This window comes from Podarcis gaigeae (assembly GCF_964106915.1).
Source record: "Podarcis gaigeae genome assembly, chromosome: 17".
In the NCBI taxonomy this organism is placed as follows: Eukaryota; Metazoa; Chordata; class Lepidosauria; order Squamata; family Lacertidae; genus Podarcis; species Podarcis gaigeae.
This window is the reverse complement of record NC_139694.1, coordinates 42,056,330-42,061,952: the sequence shown is the minus strand read 5'-3', so window position 1 is coordinate 42,061,952 and position 5,623 is coordinate 42,056,330. Positions and strand designations below refer to the sequence as shown.

General features: G+C 54.1%; 1 long non-coding RNA gene across 1 annotated transcript; it reads right to left on the bottom strand.

The window, feature by feature from the left end:
- Positions 1-1,779: 1,779 nt before the first annotated feature.
- Positions 1,780-2,922, bottom strand: LOC310835412. The gene is made up of 3 exons (XR_014559651.1): positions 2,289-2,922; positions 2,137-2,192; positions 1,780-2,106 (listed from the first exon to the last, which is right to left on the bottom strand). It is a non-coding gene; the product is annotated as an uncharacterized lncRNA (long non-coding RNA).
- Positions 2,923-5,623: the final 2,701 nt, after the last annotated feature.

The following is a 5,623-nucleotide window of genomic DNA, read 5'->3' as shown; positions in this document are numbered from 1 at the left end:
GGCATGCTGCAAACCTGAACCTGGTACTGTTGTCCGAACCCTGATGCTCACCCAACACTTGCCACTGACCTCCACAGTGAAATTCCTGTAGTGCCACCTCCCGCCCTGCCTCGAACCTGCCACTGGCACCTCAGCCTGCCGCTCACCCTCTTTCTCCACGCAAACATGCAGAGAGCCTGGCGAGGGAAAGCAGGGCATCGTTTCACTGGGGTCCTCTAGCTTGGAGGCAAGAGGGAACTCTGTGGGCCATCCAGCCCACCCTGAGCTTTTACTGGAGTCTCCGCTGCTCAGGTAGTACCAGAAGCCGATGCAGTGGGTGCCCCCAAGTGGGTATATCCCCATCCACAGTGCCACTGCTTGACCTGCTGCCAGAGAGCCAGTGCTGGTGTCGGCAACCATGTAGTGCCCTGGGGAAAGGAAGAAATGTGTTCCCTTTGAATCTTCTTCTGGATTGGAAACCCTGGGGGTCATCCAGTCCAACCTGCCGCAAGGCGCCACTCACCCTCCAGGTGTGGTTGCCAAGCAGACCTTGTTCCAAGGCGCCACCCCACCATGCCCACCTGGTGGGGTGGCTCCTAGGAAAGGACAAGGGCTGATGGAATCTGGAGACGTTCCTTGCCTCACAGCACCCATCTGCAGGGTAGATGACCCAGGGTGTGCCCTCCAGCTCTACAATGCTATCATTCTGTGATGTTGTAAAGCAGGACATGCTCAAAGCAGAGGGTGCTGGGTTTTAGTGCTGCACAGTGTGCTGCCCCTGGGTGGGCTCAGACCCAGCAGGGAATTTGGTTTCCGTGTAACATGGCCACCCCATTTCTGGCATGACAAGATACACGAGGAGAAAACACTTTCCTGTCCCCTGCGGCGGCCAGTTCCACAAGTTAACAAAGGCATGTGGCAGGCCTCAAATTCCCTGCAGATGCTCACCACACTGGCTCTCCTCTGTGCCGTCATGGCAGTCAGGCTCGAAGTCACACATTTGCTCTCTGCTGATGCAGCACACACTGTCATCGCAGGCAAACTGGCCATCCTTGCGGGTGCCGGGGTGTGTGTGGCTTGCTGGGGGGAGCAGAGAACAGGCCTGGATGGGGAGGGAAGGAAATGTCAATGTCCGGGACTGGTGGGAGGAATACATATGGGAGGATGGCTCCATCCCATGAGACTCCTCATCTGTGGGTTTTGGATTCCAGCCAAAAAGATTGGGTTGGATGACCCTCAGTGTCCCTTCCCATTCTCCCATTCCCATAGGGCAGTTCACAAGACACACACAGAGAGAAACTCACTCACACATACATGGGTACACACACATATACAACACATGTAAAATATTTTTGAAGAAAGAACTGTTATAAAGAGAACTAGAGCCTTATTTCTACTCCTTTTTCCCTCACTGCTTTGTTGGATGCAACCGGGAGACAGGATCAGGTCATCCAGAGCTATGCTGCTTTGGGGATCCTTCCTGATATGCTATAATTTGTGTTTTGTATGCCTGCTGCTATCTGTTAACCTTATGCAAATAAAGCATTGCTTATTCTTCATCCACTGGCGTGCTTATTGGCTCCAGATCCAGAAATAATCCTGCCCTTGGCAGAACATATACAGTGCTTTTTTCTGGGGGGGACGCAGGGGAATGCATACTCCTAAAACATTTTGTGAATGTACTTTTGTCCATTTACTGTATTTTTCCCGGTTTGAACTATAAAATGGTGATTTTCTTGAGTCAAAATGAGAGTACCCCTGTCTTTAAGAAAAGAAGCACTGCATATACACACACACATATACATATATCCATTTTATTTTTATATATTTACAAACGGACACCTATATCTAGGTATGTATATTCTTGTATATAAACTTCCGCGGCCCACCCGCACCATCCCTCCGCCAAGGGGCACGAGAGGAAGGCCACTGGGGGAGAAAGGCAGCTGAGGACGAGGCTGCCCCCTGGGGAGAGCGGGGTTGAGAGAGAGTGGGCTGGAGAAAGAGAGAGGGCAAACCTGGCTCGGCACGTCTCTGCTGGCCCAACGTCGCAGCGCCTCTGCCGCCCTTTCCCCTCCCCTTCCTGTGTTCATGCCTCTCCTCCGGTGGCACCTCCTTCCGGTACCCCTGCCCTCGCCCAACATGGCGGCAGCACACCCTCTTCCGCCCGTTTCCCTCCCCTTCCTGTGCTCATGCCTCTTCTCCGGTGGCACCTCCTTCCGGTACCCCTCGCCCAACATGGCGGCAGCACAGCCTCTTCCGCCCATTTCCCTCCCCTTCCTGTGCTCATGCCTCTCCTCCGGTGGCACCTCCTTCCGGTACCCCTGCCCTCGCCCAACATGGCGGCAGCACAGCCTCTTCCGCCCGTTTCCCTCCCCTTCCTGTGCTCATGCCTCTCCTCCGGTGGCACCTCCTTCCGGTACCCCTGCCCTCGCCCAACATGGCGGCAGCACAGCCTCTTCCGCCCATTTCCCTCCCCTTCCTGTGCTCATGCCTCTCCTCCGGTGGCACCTCCTTCCGGTACCCCTGCCATCGCCTAACATGGCGGCAGCACAGCCTCTTCCACCCGTTTCCCTCCCCTTCCTGTCCTCTTGCCTCTCCTCCGTGGCACCTCCTTCCGGTACCCCTGCCCTCGCCCAACATGGCGGCAGCACAGCCTCTTCCGCCCGTTTCCCTCCCCTTCCTGTCCTCTTGCCTCTCCTCCGGTGGCACCTCCTTCCGGCACCCGTGCCCTCGCCCAACATGGCGGCAGCACAGCCTTTTCCGCCCTTCCGAGCTAGGAGTGCAGAAAAAGGTGAAACTGCCATGAAAAGGAGAGGAGGAGTGTGTGAGTGAGTGAGACAGGGAGCATCCTAGTAGAGATGGAAGGGGAACCCAAGGGTCATCTAGTCCAACCCTCTGCAAAGAAGCTCAGAGCTACAATTCCCAGGTCTTCTTTGGGAATTCTATTTTTTGTTTTAATATTTATTAAGAATTTTTATAAGAAAAAAGCATAAATAACAAACAACATTGCTTATGTCATACACAAAATTTCATAACTCGTTTGGACTTCCTCACGTCTCCCGCTCCCACTTACATTGTTAAAAAAAATTTTCAAGCAAATTATCATCTTGTTTACAATCTTATATCCACTCGTTTAAATATAATCTGATAGTTATCCCAGAGGATTTGTCTTTTCCTTAATCTCACTTATCATCTAATTTCAATCTAGTTTAGTGGTGGCCAATTATTTATGATCAAGCATCCTTCTTAACATTCAATCAAATTACAATATTTTTGTAAATAAGTTTTAAATTTCTTCCAATCTTCTTCCATCCTTTCTTCTCCCAGGTCTCGGATTCTGCCGGTCATCTCTGCCAATTGCATATAGTCTATCAGCTGCATCTGCCATTCTTCCAGTGTGGGTAGATGTTGAGTCTTCCAATTCTTGGCAATGAGTATCCTTGCTGCTGTTGTTGCATACATAAAAAATGTTCGCTTCTTTGGGAATTCTTTGGAAAGTAAGAGTTTCTACATTCATGAGCATTCACTTAGAGTGCGCTCATGTTTTTACCTTTTATTGAAAGCGGCCACAAGTGACTTGGGTGGAGTATAAATAATAAAATTATATTGCTCCTGCTGCTGTTCTTCTCTTACCGTAACTTAACCCCAACTCTAACTCTAACTCCTAATCCTAATCCAACTCAAACCCAGCTCTCAGTGTAACCCTAACCTTTACCCAAACCTAATCCTAAACGCTTTTGTCAGGACTGCCTCTAGGTCCCAGCTCACAGAGGACCAACGCCCGGTTGATGTAATGTACAAAAGTCTTTATTGAAGTTTAGTTTCCATTTCAAACCCCAGAGCGCGCAGCCCTACGTCTAGACTCTAGATCGGCGAAGTCCCCTCTGAGTCACTATCCCTTCCGCACCAGTTCAAGATCCTAGCCCGGCTCCACCTCCTGCGCTGTTCCTTCCTCCTCTGGGTCTTTCTGCCCCCTGGGGTTTCCTCCTTCCTGGACTCTTCTGACGCTGACCCCCCTGAGTCTTGCCCTTCCTTCCGGTGGGCTTTAGGACCTGGCTCCCTATCCGGGCTCCCTGCTGTGCCGCTCGCCTGTACATTTGAACTTGGCGCGCGCGCCCAGCCGGTAACCTTCCTCCTGACCGTTCCCCCGCTCTCCGATGTGGGCGTGGTCAAACCTGACTCATCTCCTCTCGCTGGTGGTGAGAACACTGGTCCCGATTCCTGGGACTCCCCCTCCCTACTGCGCTCTGGTGAGGAAGCTGGTCCTGATTTCCAGCTGCTGCTCAGGGAGTCCCCGCTGGCCCCTTCCTCCTGGGGTTTTCCCCCTGGAGCCCCCCTTGCCCTGGCCATCGGCGCTCCCTTCTGTGAATCTTCCGATTCACTGGAGAGGCTCGTGGAATGACTCTGGCCACTGTCACTGCCTCCACCCCACTCGAATTCCTCCTACTCACTCTCCATTTGCTCCCCCTCCTGTGTCTCTGCTCCTGAACCCCTGACATCCATCCCCCCCTCGAAGCCCCCCCTTCCCCCCTCCCCTGCTTCAGGTGCAGGTTCCGGGTGCTCCAGTGTTGTGGGGGTGAGTTCAGGATACAGTTCGTCCCCCGAGGCGTGCAGCCATCGGGATAAGTCCAGGAAGTCCTCCATGGGCTCGTCGACGGCGATCTCCTCTTCTTCCATCTCCCGGGCGGTGTGTTCGAAATCCGAGGCCGCGCCCAAATCACCCAAGACCCCCTCTCCCCCTGTCGCCTGAGGTGACACCACGTCCCAGGGTCCCTTCGGCAGGTCTCTGCGCCAGCCCACTTCGGGTTGGTCCTCCTACCAATAAGATCCCCCCGTGCCAAAACCTGAGAGCGATCCCTCTGGGGAACTGCCTCCCAGGGGGCGATTCCTCAGCTGAAGAGAAACCCTGGAAAGTGCTGGCTGAGAGTGTGGTTGTGAACAGACAGTCGTCGAAAAAGTCCGCTGGCATGGGCTTGTGCGGGAAAAGTGTATGGAATTCTTCCTTGAGCCACTGCTCCTCCAATGCATAATCCGGCACCCACCTGTTGGCGCTGGCCGGGGTGTCCTCTGTGGCGAGGAGATATTCAATCCCTTCCTCCCCCCACCTTGAGTCTAAAATCTCTGTGGCTTCATTAAGTAGACCCCCTCTCGGCGACCCCCCCTTCGTGGGCGCTTCCCTGAGCGGACTCGGTGCTGTCCCTGGCGCCTGAAACCGGTGAGGTGCCTTGTAGGGTGTGAGCACTGATCTATGAAAGACCGGGTGCATTCTGGACCCCTCCGGGAGTGTCAACCGGAAGGCCACTGGGTTGATCTGCGGCTCGACTTGGTAAGGCCCTAGCTGCTTGTGTCCGAGCTTCTTCTTGGCCAACGATCTGGCCGGAACTGCCTGGGCTGCTAACCAGACCCAGTCTCCTACCCGGATGTCCTCCCCAACTCTCCTGTGTCGGTCTGCCTGCCCTTTTAAGCCTGTTTTGCTAGCTCTAACTGCCTCCTGAGCTGCTCGTGGACCTCTTGCAACTCCGCTGCCACGGCCTCTGCTCCCTGCGGCTCCCCCTCCCTCACTTTCTCCAAACCCGGGAAGGTTCTGGGATGCCGCCCATTGTTGGCGAAAAACGGTGTCACCCCCGTGGATCTGTGCTTC